Source organism: Mus musculus, chromosome 11 (assembly GCF_000001635.26).
Source record: "Mus musculus strain C57BL/6J chromosome 11, GRCm38.p6 C57BL/6J".
NCBI classification, from domain to species: Eukaryota; Metazoa; Chordata; class Mammalia; order Rodentia; family Muridae; genus Mus; species Mus musculus.
The window spans coordinates 90,868,549-90,885,798 of record NC_000077.6 but is presented as its reverse complement, the minus strand read 5'-3'; the positions used below and the strand labels follow the sequence as shown (position 1 = coordinate 90,885,798).

General features: G+C 38.1%; 1 long non-coding RNA gene across 2 annotated transcripts in view; it reads right to left on the bottom strand.

Annotated features, from left to right (window-relative positions):
- Positions 1 to 17,250, bottom strand: part of 4930405D11Rik (RIKEN cDNA 4930405D11 gene) — a 90,462-nt gene that overhangs the window by 9,354 nt on the left and 63,858 nt on the right. Inside the window, exon 1 of one of the 2 annotated variants that reach the window (NR_168485.1) lies at positions 2,309 to 2,474. The exons of the other annotated variant lie outside the window; for it this stretch is intronic. This is a non-coding gene — a long non-coding RNA (RIKEN cDNA 4930405D11 gene). Of the gene's footprint in view, positions 1 to 2,308; positions 2,475 to 17,250 lie in introns of those variants that run through there. 2 annotated transcript variants of the gene reach the window in all.

Here is a 17,250-nt window from a genome sequence, read left to right as displayed (position 1 = left end):
ATTTGTCTACACATTGAGAAGAAGGTGACTCCTATAAAACCGACTACTCTTCTATAATTTTCCAGGATAAAGATGCATAAGAGTTCCAAGCATCTAGTATGTTTATGTTGATTTAATGATATTAGCCAGTGGAAAAGCCCTTCTGGGTTGATTAGCAAACAGTAAGAGGTGGTAGAGGAGCCTCATTCTAGCAGAAGCACTGTGATTATCAGAAGTATTACTTACTTGCCTCTCTGCTGTTACCAAACAGTTAGCCAAAAGCCAGTTAAGGGAACAGAGGTTTAATTCGTTTCCCCACAGCTCAGAGGAGCACAGTCTCCCATGGTTGGGAAGAAACAAAAGAAAGAGTGACTTGATCCATGGTAACAACTATGAGGCAGAGATGGGAGATTGCCAGATCTTGGTCAACGTTTCTTTTATCCTTCTTATTCTGTCAGGCACATCGCCTAAAGATGGTACCACCAGATTCAGAGTAGGTCTTTTTTCATTGGTTAATAGTTTCTGAAAACTCCCTTAGAGATACACTTAAAATGTCTTTTATTAATACCCCAAGACTAGGTATTTATTGATCTAATCAAGCTAATGATATAAATTAGTGTTTGCAGAGAGGCAGCCATATAATACAATCATATAACAGAGTGATAAATAAGATACGTTCCCATAAGTGCACTGTGGATAATTTGCTGACACCTCCCACAGGAATGCCAGTGTCTTATGCTTGTCATAAGACAGCACCTAGGGAGATTTGAAACAAAACACAATCAGCAAAATAATAAGAAAAAAATTACCCCTACCATCTGGAGCTCTCCTTTTGTCTTGGCATTGGAAGAAAGAGGAGGAGGAGGAGATATGAAATTTCCAGAGGAGATACCAAATTAGCAGTATGGCCTGAGCTACTCTTTCCTTTACAACACTGCCTCCCATCTAAAAGAAAATGTACTGCCTTCATACAAAGTGCAGCCTCAAGGCTCTGAGCACTCAGGGGATGAATCACAAGACCTGTCACCTTGTGCAACAGCCCTGTCACGTTGTGTGACTCTAATAGAAATCCTGAGAAACAAACAGAGCAAGAACATAACTCTACATTCAACACCCAGTGCCCATCAGATTGAACACAATCTAATTAGGAACGCAAGCATTAATACTGCAGAGGCAGAACACTCGGGCACTCTAAGCCAATTCTGATAACTCTAGATATTGATTTTAAATTACAAAATCATTAATAAATAGCACCACAATCTCACTTCATTGAACATCTCCTATAGAGTCCAAAGAAATAGGAAGCCAGTGACTACCTTTACACAATATTTTGACGTAGTAACTACACTGTCACTAACTTGCAGGACAGAATCAACTATACTACAATCCATCCACACCCAGTGCCTTATTTTTCTTTATAGGGTTGTGACTCTTCTGTTCAAGCAAGAGATTAGTTCAGGTTTGTGAAACTTGTAACTTCTAGTAATAAAAAGATGTGTTTGTAATTGTCATTTAATTCTTATGGTGATCATGATTGCCTATCCATCATCAGATTAGATATTCATTCATCTTTAAGTTTTGGCATTCACAGGTATCTATTCACCAAAGTCTTTTTTTGTTTGTTTTTTTTTATAGCAAACACTGACCGGGAATTCTGTGACTGATTAAGGGACCCATGAATAACACAGTCCTTGTGTGATGTAATGGTATTCTCAGCCTAATTACAAGATGAAGGAAGTGCATCTAAAGCCTCATACATTGTGTCATGTAATATACTAAAATATATGAATAGCACCTAGCATTTATTAATCACTCCTTATACATCTGTGGGTCACCAATGTAAAGATGTCCACAAAAATTCATGCTTCCTTTTAATAAGTATTAGTTACTGCTAGGCAGTAGCCACCCGTAGAGGTGATGTCCTTCCCAGTAACACCTGTCATCAGAGAGACAGTATGATCTGGCCAATAAAATGTAGACAGAAGTGATCTATGCTACATTTATGCCTAAATATCAAAACCTGGTATATATAGTATTCTTAATTGTCTCACACATGTCCACACAACCACATGGCTGGACTCTCGAATGAATGTGAAGCAGAGTCTACCCATCCCTATCATTTACAATTTTATGAAGTAAAAACATCTAAAATTGGAAAGCTACCATGATCAGAGGGCTGATCTTTTAAAGCAAGCACTGTTATCTTTACTAATACACTCAAATCTGTCATTCGAAACACTTGCTGCAATTAACCCTTGAAATTAACCACAACAAATCTATGAAGTAGGTAATGGACTTACTTGTGCTCAACCTGAAAACAGTTTCCTACCTTGTGCATATATTGCTCAAACACTCCTCGTCAGAGAGCACCAAACAAAGGCACCTTGGACAGATTTTTGAATACTGACTCTGTCAAGCATTGTCCTTGGGTCTAAAGTTATATAACAGACAGTAAGCAGACACACTGCTTAACTGTGTGGAGTTTCTACAGCACTGGTTCCCAACTTGTCTGGTGCTGCGATCATCATGCTACTCACTGCTACTTCATAATTCTAATTGTTGAATCACATTGTGATATGATTCATGGATCATAATATAAGTATCTGATGTGCTGGTATTAAGGCTCTCAAAGGAGTTGAGACTCCCCCCCCCCCCCACATACCCTTCAAATGGTTGAGAACCACTGCTCTATAGTTTGTTTTGTTTTGATGACATTTTTAAAACTCTGTGTTTCCTACAGTCTAAGGTGTGCCTCCAAATTTCATATGGTATTAATGTAAGACCAGTAACGTGTGGGGCCTTGGCATTAGGTGCAAGACACCTGCCTTTAGATAGTTAGTCAACAAAATCCCAGAGATGCCCACAAAACAGCACAGGCCATTGCTCTTGGCTGACCACCAGAACTAGAAAGCAAGATCCTATTGCTGAAGACACCACTTTGGTCACAGCATGTTGGAAAATAAGCTAGTATTCACTTGTTAGCTTCTCTTCCTGGTTAGCCGTCATGGTACTCGAAGATGGTATGCAGGCTGCTGGGTGAGAGGGCATTCCTCAATGGTGTTGGTTAAATGCCAGAAAGAACCTCAGAGGAACAAATGCATCGGTGTCACATTAAGGAACTAAAAACTCAAAATTTCCTCTTGGATTAGTATCATCAGTAGTGAGCTCAAGTTTGATTTTTTCACTTCTCTCACTGTGTCTTCTGTCTGTAGTCTATGGTTGTTGGCCTATCTGTAATCTGCCTGGTGTAAGCTTAATCTAACTGTGTCATTACTGCTGTCTGTGTATAAATGCCTTCATGACTATCCCTAACAAAGGACCTTGCTCTGTATTTATTGAATTGCACAGGAAGTGTACTTTACAAAGATCTTTAACAAAGTTTTACATGATTAAGTTACTTTACTGACCCCAAGTGACTCAGAATGGCAAGTAAATAGTACTGCAAACATGCTATCGACTTATATCTATATGTTGTTTCCCACATTTATGGTAGATATATATCATATGATACTTCTTTCAACCTGTTGGCTGCTTCCATCTAATGGTTACCGTGACAGGAATATATACACATGTATTACTCTGAGTCAGGGTATGTTAAGAGTAATCATTTAAGATTAAAGCTATGTGCCAGCTTAGGTTGTAAAAGCTGATTACATAGGCAAGCTGAGGCACGGAAAATTGGGTTTTAAAGGCAGATTAAATAGCAGGCTGAATACACAATAGGGTGTCAGTCTAAGTCTTAAGTAATCTCAGTATGCACTATTAACTTGGCTGTGAGGGCTAGCAAAATCTCTAGTCTCTTTGCATATAAGAGTGATTTTTTATGAACTTGACCCAGGACAATTAACAATCTCATTCCTCTGTTAACCCTAAAATAACTACCAATCTGGTTACGAGGCTCACTAGGACAATAGTGGCACAAATATTATCTGAATAACCAACCACATTCTGATTTGACCTAAGACTCCAGGAGATGAAATCCATAGCTAGAATCATTTAAGAGCTAAGAACCTGTGTTCAGACAAGTCATAGGCTCTAGAGGAGAACCTAGTACTATTATATTTCTAAATGGAACTAGCATCAAATTGTTCTCTAAATATTTATCTTCATACCCACAGACGAGAACAACTTTAAACATTCATACATTCATTGTAGACAACAAAGCCACAGAGAAACGTTTTGCAATAAGTGGCATTTAATACGGATCCAATAAATGATCAAACATGTGCTGGCTAGTTTTTACATTAGCTTTATACAAACTAGTATCATCTGGGATAAGGAATCTTAATTGAGAAAATAATTCTGTAAGATTGACCTCTGGACAAGTGTTTGATATATTTTCTTGATTGATAAAAAAAAAATGTGTAAAGTTTCTGTTCGTTATGGGTTCTGCCACCCAAGTGTTTGTGGTCCTGGGAGCTGTTACAAGACAGGCTGAGAAATCCATGAGGAGCAAGCCAGTAAGAAGCCCTACTTCTGCATCAGTTTCTGACTCTAGGTTCCTGCCTTGAATTCCTGTCTTGACTTCCCTGGATGATGGATGTATAAGCTGTTAGGTGAAATAAATCCTTTCCTCCCAAACTTCTTGGGTCATGGAGTTCTACCACAACAATAAAAACCCGAAGACAAAACTATTAAGAGTAAAAGACTGTAAGATGTTCGGCCTTAAATGGGACCCCTATAACCCCCAAATGGAAAGCCCAGGGATCATCCCCAAAAAGGGATGCACAGATTTGAAGAGCCAGAGATTACAGAGGATTCCTGTAAAAAACAATTTTGAAACATGACAAGTATGTACACGTGAAATAACAGGGACTATAGGTGCATACATAAAAGAAAGCCAGTCCAACATCGATGGGAGAGTGGCTTTTGAAACCCATTCCTTATTCAATGGCAGCTGATGGCTTCTTGGGAGGAAGCATTATTTTTCTTCGGGGATCCAGCCTCAGGTAAGCTGCCAGTGCATTATGGGTGTTCTTACACCTATGCATCTACCACCAGTACCAACTAGACTTTGTGGTATAAAAAAGAGAGAGAAAATATAGGAAGCTGGAAAGGAGATGTGGCACTATAGGGGCAGAGATCTCGGAGAATCTAGAGGGGAGGGACTGGAGGGTAGATTTGAGTTACATACATATATGAAATTCTGAAAGGATAAATTAAGAAATGTCATTTAAAAATGTAGGTCCTTCAAGAAGTGTTCTGATATGTGTTGTATGTCTGTGTCCTTGGGTCATATAGTGCTGTTGCCATCTTGAGTCAATCACTCTCCTGTGATTTCATCCATTATTCCCTCCTGGAGGGAGTGGGAGGCTTAGGGACCCACAGAGCTCAGTCACCTTCAGGAGATCTCCATCAGACCCCTTCGTCAAAGAGATTCACAAGGCAAACAATAGAGTAGTTTGGAATCTTCGTTACTGCAGCAGTCTATAAATTTGCTCTGTGACTCTTCAGAGGTAAAACTGTTTAAAAACGTGCTCAAGAGAATTCCTGGGATTGTAGGTGCCTTTCAGTCACTCATGCTCTGATAAACTCTTGCTTCACCAGAATGGACTGAGATGGATTCCTCTGTTTCATCTGTTGGCGCTCTCCTCATCTGCAGGGAACAGGGGCTTCTTTACTTCTTCCCAGGAAATGTCCCAAGGCAGCGTCAAAGCTCCTTCCTGACGAGTGTGGACTGAAGCCCCAGTAAAAGAGGCTTCAAGCTGTATTAGTCACATAATCTTCTGCATTCAGTCTTGTGAGGAGCCCACACCAGACAACTAAGCCCATTGGCATCTTGATCTTTTACTTACTAGTTTCCATAAAAAGTATAAATAAATAAATAAATAAATAAATAAATAAATAAATAAATAAAAAGTATTTTCTAGTATAAATTACCCAGTGCCGGCTACTTTTGTTATAGCATCAAGACAGACTACAGTAATCATTAGGAAAACAGAAATTCTCAAGCTTACAAAAAGAAGTAGAAATACCTTGTTGTGGTTTGCTACTTTGAAAAGTAATACTCCCCCTGGCCCCACATAGGTGCATGTATTTGACCGCTTGGTCATCAGGGACAGTCATTGTTTGAGAGGGATTGGGGGGTGTGGCCTTGTTGGAGTAGGTGTGGCCTTGTTAGAGGAAAGATGTCACTGAGCATGGCCTTGGGGTTTCAAAGCTCAGTGTAGGCCCAGTGTCTGTGTCTTCCTGCTGCCTGTGGATCCACAGGTAGAATTCTCAGCTACATCTCCAATACCATTTCTGTCTGCAAGTCATCCAATAAAAAATGGACTAGACCTCTGAAACTGTAATCAAGCACCAACTAAAAGCTTTCCTTTATAAGAGCTCTCCTGGTCATAGTTTCTCTCCACATCAATAGAACACTGGTTAAGATACATCTAGATCCAAGAACAGAACCAAAGACCTCATCCTAATATAATCCTAGCGTTCCGCAAAGACCAGGAGTAAACAATAGAAATTCTCTCTAATACGAAATGCCAGAAATCAAGTCATGAGAAAATCAAACCAAGTGAAGAGCATGTTGACGGGAAGTGGCTAGAGAAGGACTTCTATAAAGATGCCCAAACAGAACCAAGAAAGAGACACCACCCATTCCCACACTATATACTTACTATTTAACCAACTCTCAGATAAGAATTGAATGACTCACCCCAGGATACAGCTTTATCTTACTTTTATGTTGTTTTCTAGATTGTCATGCATAAAATAAAGCTCTCATAACCTGTTTATATATTTTAATCTACCCAATGTTTCTTCGGTAAAATTTTGTTTAAGTTTAAAACACCAAGCACACTGTTTAAAATTGGAATTATCTTTCTAATATAAACAGAAACAATGAATGTTGGGTAGATCTTACTAGGAAAGATTCTCCTGGTTCTCCTTATAGAACTGAGCAAACCAAATAGACAGCAGGCATTGCAGACGGTCATGGATATACCTTTCTGTGTTACAGAAATTATGCAAAATTAAAGGAACAGTTCACCAGAAAAATCTGCCCTGATGAAAACAAAAGATCAAATCAAAGTCCTGTGAGCCTTATATTACAGAGCAAGCCTCTTGTACTTTAAATTTAAAGTTTTACTGTGAAAAATATGAACCGGGAGTTCAGTGGCTCATTCAAAAGATGGGTGTTGATGGCTAATTGCACACAAAGTTCTCGATTCCTAAGATTCTTGTCTCCAACATCCCTTAGGACCACGAGATCTTCAGCCAACCAGACTAAAAACAGCCTCATTTTGAAAAACACTCCTCTGACTTTATCAGACTCAGAGAAACAATTCGGAAGTATAAGGATGCACCCAGTGCCCCCAATGCATGCATCAATAGATATGACAGCTTAGCAAATGTAAGCCGTGTGAAGAACATGCCTCTACTGTTTAAAGAGAGCTCAGTTTTAATTTGTGAAACATCCTAAGATGAAGAGAAGAGAATATAAGACACAAGTGGGGGAAAAAAGATGTTACCACATAAACAAATTTTTAAAAAGGAGTTATGTCAGAGTAACCCTAATGTCTCAGCTCAGTGCCTGGTACAGCCAAGTCCCACACCTCTTTTGTGAGCTCTCCTTTTCTATCTTTAGTGCAACTAAGCATAGCTCACATGGAAATCTAAGTGAGAACAAGTATATAAGCTAGAATGAGGTCATTCTTGATGAGTCCCTTTATTATAACAATGTAAGTAAGAGCAGACTGGGCACTGATAAATAAGGGAAAGACTGTGGACCTGAAGTGGAGTGTGGATAAGAAAAAGAGATGTTCGATGAAGCACACACTCATATTGATAGCATAGTTCAGTAAAATGGAACAAAAATGTTGAAGCAGTTTTATAAAAAATACTGCATGCTTCAGGAATATTCTACACCCAAAGAAGGCTGCTGAAATTCTATTATTATAAACATGTGCAAGATTTCAAACATTACTAGTATCTAGACCATCACACAGGGCTAAGATGATTCATTATATTTGGGTCTTCAGTGCAGTTGTAATTATTGAGGTCCTATAACTAAAGATGATCATATTCTCAAATCTCTTGGATTTATGAGTCTAATTGCCCCTTCTTGTTTACATACAACCTCATATCTGTCCTGTTTACCTTGAAATATTTTCAACTTTCTAGTATACATAATTATATTTTAGCAGGCAACTCATTTCTTAAATTGATATCACAGAGTTATATCTTTGTCCCTCATATTCTCAAAAGAAAGTACCAATCCCTGTTAAGGTTTTTTTTGTGGAAATAAATGTCTATACTAGTTTGGTGAACTACTGATAAGAGTTGAATGACTATGGAAGAACTTTCCACCACTCCAGTAACAACTCAAGGTAATTACGCGACATATGTGATGTTCCTGTTCTCTGGTGCACTTCTCCTAAAAGTAAAACTCTTCCTGCAATGTCAATATTCTTTTTTTTTAATTAGGTATTTTCCTCATTTACATTTCCAATGCTATCCCAAAAGTCCCCCATACCCTCCCCCACCCACCCCCCTATCCACCCACTCCCACTTTTTGGCCCTGGCATTCCCCTGTACTGGGGCATATAAAGTTTGCAAGTCCAATGGGCCTCTCTTTCCAGTGATGGCCGACTAGGCCATCTTTTGATACATATGCAGCTAGAGTCAAGAGCTCCGGGGTACTGGTTAGTTCATAATGTTGTTCCACCTATAGGGTTGCAGACCCCTTTAGCTCCTTGGGTACTTTCTCTAGCTCCTCCATTGAGGAGTCAGAACTTCAGCCTGGTTTCAGGAATAAAGGGCAGTAATTTCTCTTTGTCTCTCTTAAGCCATATACGCTACTTAGCTATCCAAGCTAGAACAATAAACAAGCTAATAATATTTGCAATAAGTTAATAGTATTTTGTATATAAAATCCAATATCACACTAAGACTTAGGGGTATGGAGGACAGGAATGTGAAGAGAAAAGTGAGCAGTTCTCATCTTATACACAAGATGAGAATAATTCCAATTTTATTTTAATGAGAAAACGTCCAGTTTTTTAATTCATAGGTAGCCAATAGTAGTATGAGTGGATAAACAAAATAATTTTCACATCACTGGATAGAATAAAATAAAAATTTGACCTATAGAAAGAATATGTAATATAGTATACATCAAAAGATATGATGATAGATAATTTACTTACAATAGCAAATAAATATATTAAGGTCATATGTTAAAAGAACACTGTTTCATTGTCACAAAATCCACCCTTTTTCACATTTTGTGTTCATTAAACTTCCATTGATATGTGAGTGAATGCAAAGGTGACTCACTCTTTCCATTAAGTGACATCATTAACCCTAACAGTATATCAGGCAAAGGGGAAAAAAAAAAAAACCAGAAAATCTGATGGCCATTATCAGTATCAGACCAGGTAGAATTGTACAGCAATAAACAACTCAGAAGGATAAGGTGATGTGCCTACTGTGCAAGAATAACAGAACATGAAAGTAAATGAAGCAAACTCTCAAAACAGAAAGGAAGCAAGAGCAAAGAACAGCCCACCTTATCAGATGTCTCCAAAGCAACGCCTGTTCATGAAGTGTGTCAATAGTATTATCAATGGTTCATCATGACTGGCTACCTTCTGCTTACAGTTACAAAGCGAGAGATAGGTGGACAGAGTAACAACAGAGATAGAGACAGATTCCGAGAAGATGAATAGAGAGAAATAGAATGTGACTTGATAAAAATCCAGATTAAAGAAGAAACACTGGGGAATTTTCAAAAAGAAAAAGGATTACAGTAGGACACTCTGAACAGGCACATGCCAATGTAGTAGATGACTGCTTGGAATGACGAATTTCCAGAAAACACCCTTAAGAAGTGAAACAGAAATTCTGAGTATGACTGGTAACAGAAATTGAATCAGTATCTTTAAAATTCCCATAAGAAGATATTAATATTTGTCAAAAAATTAATAAGGGGTTTTAATCCAAACATTATGAAGAACTTAACAATAATGAACAATCCAATTTTTAAAATGCCCAAAGACTTTCTGTAGCTTCCTCACCAAAAAGGATATACAGGAGGAAATTAAATATATATTCAATTTTTTTCACATCAAGGCTACATACATTGAAACAGCACAAGATAGCATTACACACCAATTAAAATAGCTGGCCCTAAACCCTGCCTTGAACTGCTAGAAAGGAAGCAGAGTGACTGCTGGGATGTCACCTTGCTGTGAACACTTTGGACGAATTAGCCAGGTCCTTACCAAACAAAGATAACTCTTCCCACATGCTCCAGCAATCAGGACACTTGCTATTTACAAAATGACTTTGAAAACTCACGTCCAGGGAAGGACCTGTGCATACACTTATGTTTATAGCAACTTTACTCATGATTGTTAAATTTTGGAAATGATAGTCGGTGTTTCTCAGCCTGTGTGTCAAGACTCCTTTGACAAACCCTCTGTCTCCAAAATACTTACATTATAGTTCATCACAATAGCGAAATGAAAGTTATGAAGTAGCAACAAAAATAATTTTATTGTTTGGGATCATCACAACATAAGGAACTATATTAAGTGGTCTCAGCATTAAGAAGGTTGAGAGCTCCACCTCACACCAGTGAGAATGGCTAAGATCAAAAATTCAGGTGACAGCAGATGCTGGCGAGGATGTGGAGAAAGAGGAACACTCCTCCATTGTTGGTGGAATTGCAGGCTTGTACAACCACTCTGGAAATCAGTCTGGCGGTTCCTCAGAAAATTGGACATAGTACTACCGGAGGATCCAGCAATACCTCTCCTGGGCATATATCCAGAAGAAGCCCCAACTGGTAAGAAGGACACATGCTCCACTATGTTCATAGCAGCCTTATTTATAATAGCCAGAAACTGGAAAGAACCCAGATGCCCCTCAACAGAGGAATGGATACAGAAAATGTGGTACATCTACACAATGGAGTACTACTCAGCTATTAAAAAGAATGAATTTATGAAATTCCTAGCCAAATGGATGGACCTGGAGAGCATCATCCTGAGTGAGGTAACACAATCACAAAGGAACTCACACAATATGTACTCACTGATAAGTGGATACTAGCCCAAAACCTAGGATACCCACGATATAAGATACAATTTCCTAAACACATGAAACTCAAGAAAAATGAAGACTGAAGTGTGGACACTATGCCCCTCCTTAGAAGTGGGAACAAAACACCCATGGAAGGAGTTACAGAAACAAAGTTTGGAGCTGAGATGAAAGGATGGACCATGTAGAGACTGCCATATCCAGGGATCCACCCCATAATCAGCATCCAAACGCTGACACCATTGCATATACTAGCAAGATTTTATCGAAAGGACCCAGATGTAGCTGTCTCTTGTGAGACTATGCCGGGGCCTAGCAAACACAGAAGTGGATGCTCACAGTCAGCTAATGGATGGATCACAGGGCTCCCAATGGAGGAGCTAGAGAAAGTACCCAAGGAGCTAAAGGGATCTTCAACCCTATAGGTGGAACAACATTATGAACTAACCAGTACCCCTGAGCTCTTGACTCTAGCTGCATATGTATCAAAAGATGGCCTAGTCGGCCATCACTGGAAAGAGAGGCCCATTGGACACGCAGACTTTGTGTGCCCCGGTACAGGGGGAACGCCAGGGCCAAAGGGGGGGAGTGGGTGGGTAGGGGAGTGGGGGTGGGTGGGTAAGGGGGACTTTTGGTATAGCATTGGAAATGTAAATGAGCTAAATACCTAATAAAAAATGGAAAAAAAAAAAAAAAAAAAAAAAAGAAGGTTGAGAGCTCCTGCTACAAGCGTTCCAGGCAACTGGGTATTAAAAGGAAAAGAGCTAGCATGAGAAGAAAGACATGGAGAAGACAGAGAATTGCCTAGAGCACATGAGCATGGAGTCATATATTACACAGAGCTGTGAAGATGACAACCAGGAAGTGTTTGCAAGTAAAACAGTTAAACAGCATTCCTTTCAGTTTTAGGAAGAAATGAGGCTACGTTGTGTGGTACATTTTGATTGGCCTCCATCTGCATCTTCCTGAAATTTTACTATTTGAGTTTCTTCTTTTGAAATAAATCTCATCCATAGCCCTAGCCAGTCTTAAACATGCAATCCTCTACAAAGTGCTAGTATTATAAATACTTGTATTATTTGAATAATACTTGTCATATTTATATTAAATATATGTGTATATACATATACATATACATATACATATACATATACATATACATATACATATACATATACACATGCCTTAGTTAGGGCTTTACTGTTGTGAACAGACACCATGACCAAGGCCACCCTTATAAGGACAATGTTTCATTGGAACTGACTTACAAGTTCAGAGGTGTTCACTTCATTATCATCAAGGCAAGACAATGGCAGAATCCAGGCAGACATGGTTCAGGGGTAGCTGAGAGTTCTAAATCTTCATCTGAAGGCTTCTCAGAGAAAACTAGCTTACTGGCTTTTTCAGGCAGCTAGGGGGAAGCTCTTAAAGCCCACCATCACAATGCCACACTTCCTCCAACAAAGCCACATCTGCTTCAACAAGACCACATCTCTGAATAGTGCCACTTCCTGGGCCAAGTATATTCAAAAACCACTGTGTGTGTGTGTGTGTGTGTGTGTGTGTGTGTGTGTGTGTGTGTGTGTGTGTGTAAGTAGTATGTATGTTTGTATGTATGTATGTATGTATGTATAATATTTATCATATTTATATTAAAGAACAGAAAACCTCACCAGTCTGTGCTCCAAATCCAAAAAGCAAAGATACAGGTTTTGCGAGTGTGTGTGTGTGTGTGTGTGTGTGTGTGTGTGTGTGTGTGTGCATGCATATGCTGTTACTGTCCATCATTTGATTTAAAAAGAGTTGTGGTATAGTTACAAAACTTGATCCTAGGCAATCGTCATTTTTGGTTGTTGAACAAGTTTGGCTGCTGACAGAATGATACTTGAGCTGCTGGGACTATGTGACTATCTGATAATATCCCAACAAAGCCTGTGGAAGCCAGCACATCTTCAACTACTTAGCATTCCATTAGAAAAGGAAAGTTTTTAAAGCTCTTGTCTGTCTTGGTGATCTGCATCTATACAACAGCCCCTTACACAATCCCCCTGAACAACAGATGTCCCGAAACACAACTATGGTTTTGTTTTATGGTTTGACACGGACTTTATTCTTTTAAGTAAGAATTTGGACCTACAGTCTGAGTAAATGGCCCTGAATTCTAAAAGTATGTAAATGCAGACATGAAAGCTAAATAGCTGGGGATTTCTCACCACTGCCTTTTTTAATGTCAGAAAAAAAGGTGTGGCATGTTCTTGATGTTTTTTGCACTAATAATAGTTTTATAGACATGGCACTACATGGCTTTTATGATGTTGTCTTTATTTTGTTAAGTCACTTTATATAAAATACTAGTAGAACATTTGATTTCTTCACACATGAACTTGGTGTTAAGGACTATGTTTAGTTTTTAGGACATAGTTTTATATCCAAGAGCTGCCAATGTAAAGCAGCCTGAGCAATAGAATAAAATGTACACAATGTATACATTATAGAGTATTAGACCCATCCTTTAGGTTTCAAATGAGACGTTACTAATTCCAGGCACCCTGTCTAATATTCCAATGGAGTCCTACAATTAGCCTACAAAGAATTATAATGTGGATTGTGATTTCTGTGTTTTTATAATTATATTTGTACTTATACTTAATATTTTATTTTCAGAGACCACAGTAATTATACAATGTGGCAAGATTGCCAATACAAATAAGGTAGTAAAAAAATTAAAATATATTTGAAATACTAAAACAGGGAAAGAAAATCTGTATACAACTAGCGATCTCACTCTATCGAGCACTCTCTCTCATTTCTCTCTCTCTTCTTTCTGTATGTACAAATGCATGATTAAAGACAAAGGCACAAACTAGAACAGATGGATCTGTTGCTGGGGCAACCACAATCCCATATGCTTTGTTAGAACCCAACAAACAATAGAAAGATCCTTGGAATTTCTACTTCATCTTCTTCATTGAAATCATTTCCTGAGCTATGATGAATCAGAAAATGAACCATTTGGTTGCTATCTGATTATAGAATATGGAGGATGCTGTTTGGTTTTATTTTGTCCTTCAAAGAGATGATCTAAGTAGAAACCAGCAGAGGGAGAATAATGAGCCAATACATAAAATGAAGAACAAATTTAAAAAAAGAAGAAGAAGAAGAAGAAACAATAGCACGTGCTTTAAAACATACATATCAAACATATATATTAGAAAGATCCATATATAGTCACACAAATGCAACTGGAAAAGAATAGATAAATAGTCTTCAGTTGATTTAGCAAAATAGTATTTGGAGATTGCTTATGAAAAGCTTATCAACAATGTGACATTCATACCTAGAATTTAAAAATAGTATTAAATAAGGTATCTTCATATTCCTTCAAATAAAAACACGTAAGCAAGCCATATAGGTCTATAATCCAGAATTTAGGAGCTGAAAGAGCTGAGCCTCAAAGTATTCTGGTCTGTTTTCTTTTTTAAAGTTTATTGTATGCAGTGTTATAGAACAGGGTGTTAGTTCACATATAAACACTTTATTTCAATAAATAAATGTTTGTTCTAGTCAATATAATACATTTACTGGAAACTTGCTTCACTAATACCTCCTATCACCATCTAAAGTTTGCACTTATGCTTTATTGATTTTTTTGATTAATTTTAAGTTAACATACAAAGCATTGAATTCCTTCATTACATGCTCACCTATATCATCATACTTAGTTATGAAGCTTACTTTTTATGTGTGGGTATTTAAAATTGGCTCAATCTATATTACTTGTTTATTTTGTACTTTAATTCCACACTAAAAGTCAAGACTAATTAAGATGGTTTGGTCGAAAATACTAGTTACATAAAAGTATAATTGATGCACAGTTGGAGCAAGCATAAGCCAAAATATAAATGAACACAGACTAGGAAACACTGATCTTGTCTAAAGTAGTCTGCAGATACATGGATCATGGTTAGGAGAGTCACATGGCTCTGCATCCCAGGGCAGCCTCGGAGCTCTTGGCTTCTGTGGTAGAGTTGCATCTACCCTTCATATTTCCTTCCTTGGTCCCTAGGTCAGCATCTGTGACATCACTCCCAAAGGATTTTTGTTCCCCCTTTCTTCTGTTCTTTTCTTCCCAGAAACATGCCAGCTATGACTGGGTATCAGCAAGGGTCAAGTGTGAAGAATAAAGCCACAAGTCATTTGAACAAGGAAGGCTTCATATGAAAACCGAGGAGTGAAATGCAGTCACCTCCTAAAAGGAATGAGGACTCTAAGCCTGAATGAAAATTGTGCAGCAGATGCAGAAAGCAGCTATTACCTCTAGGGCGGAGGAAGAACAAAGAAGGGACTTAGTGATTCAGAGAGGCTTTGCACAGGCTGAGATCAAGACCCCAAAGGAAAAATGTATCTGGTACAGAATGCAGAGTCCAGCTTTCTGGAGAAAACCACAGTTACTCATTACTAGAGCAGCAGCCTTCTCTGCAGTCAAGGGAAAGCTTGCTGGAAGGAGGAGGCTACAGGTAAGGTATGTGGATTCAGAGGTCAGTATTTCAATAACACATATGTGCATGCACATACATACAGATGCACTCATGACTGTATATCATTGTGCTGGCTGCCAAGGCAGACTGGATATAGGAAGAAGTTTCATAATTATACAAGGTCATTGAAAAATTATTATTCCAGGATCTTGTATTGTTAAAGACTATCATTCTGACCTCGGTGAGAAGTGTCTATACACTATTTCACTACCTCAAACCCAATTAAATTATCTCAAAATAAAAAAAGCAATAAATTAGTAGCAGTCACAGCCAATTTCATTAGGTCACAGATCTAAAAACAAATAAAAATGATATTAGTTCTACAAGAAAAAGATTCCTGGAAAATAAAAGTATAACTTAGCCGGGCGTGGTGGCACACGCCTTTAATCCCAGCACTCGGGAGGCAGAGGCAGGTGGATTTCTGAGTTCAAGGCCAGCCTGGTCTACAAAGCGAGTTCCAGGACAGCCAGGGCTATTCAGAGAAACCCTGTCTCAAAAAACAAAAAACAAAAACAAACAAACAAACAAAAAGTGTAACATACTTTTGAGTATGAATAGGAAAACATAGATTCTTCAAAATGAGGAAAAATTGAGAAAAAAAATATTTATATGTGTATTTATTTATTAAATTCACTATCAAATCAAATATGTATTAATAACAATATAATATATCATCTTAATAACATGTTATTAATATGATATTACAGTATATTACCTTTAAAATATTGATATAAGTATAATATTAATATGTTATATATTATACATTAATATTTATTAGATAAATTAAATATAAGATATATGTATTCTTTTATTTGAAATCTGTATTCTTTTTAAAAGGTTTTAAGGAAAGAAGGAGATTCAGAAACTATTTTTAATTGTTTAAGTCATTAAAAACAACCACTTTTTAGGCAAACAAAAACCTTATAGCAAAATCATAGAGTTAGAGAGATACAGCCTATTTGAAAGCTGTATGACAAAGATCACTACCACGTGTTTGTGTGGTAGTTTGAATAGGTATGGTTCCCATAGATTCATGTGTTTGAATGCTTGCCTATAGGGAATGACACTATCAGGAGGCTTGGCCTTGTTGGAGGAAGTGTGTCACAGTGAAGGTGGGGCTTTGAGGTCTCCTGTGCTCAGACTCTGCCCAGTGTGACACACAGTCTCCTCCTTGCTGCCAGTCAATCAGGATGTAGAACTCTTTGCTCCACTAGTACCATGTCTGCCTGCATGCTGCCATGCTTCCCACCTTGATGACAATGGACTAAACCTCTGAAACTGTAAGCCAGCCCCAGTTAAAAGTTTTTCTTTATAAAAGTCGCCTCGGGTCATGTTGTGTCTTCACATTAATGAAACCTTAACTAAGATTGTTTGTAACAAAAAAGAAAAAAATTTTGAAGAGTAACTAAAGAGAAAAAACTAAAAAAAAAAGCAAGTGATTATAGAGGAAGCCATAAAAAAGGGGGGAAATACATAACAACCAGTGAGGATGGAGGACACCAAGGAAGCAAGGCCTTCTAGACATAACAGGGCTGGCGCACCGAGCTCACAGAGACTGTGGCAGCATGCACAGGGCCTGCACAGATCCTAGCCAGAGGGAATCCCAGTGTTGGGAGGGAAAGGGGATTGAGCCCCCTTCTCTAAGCCAGAACCAATCTTTAACAAACACTTGCGGGAATAACTGGCATTCTCC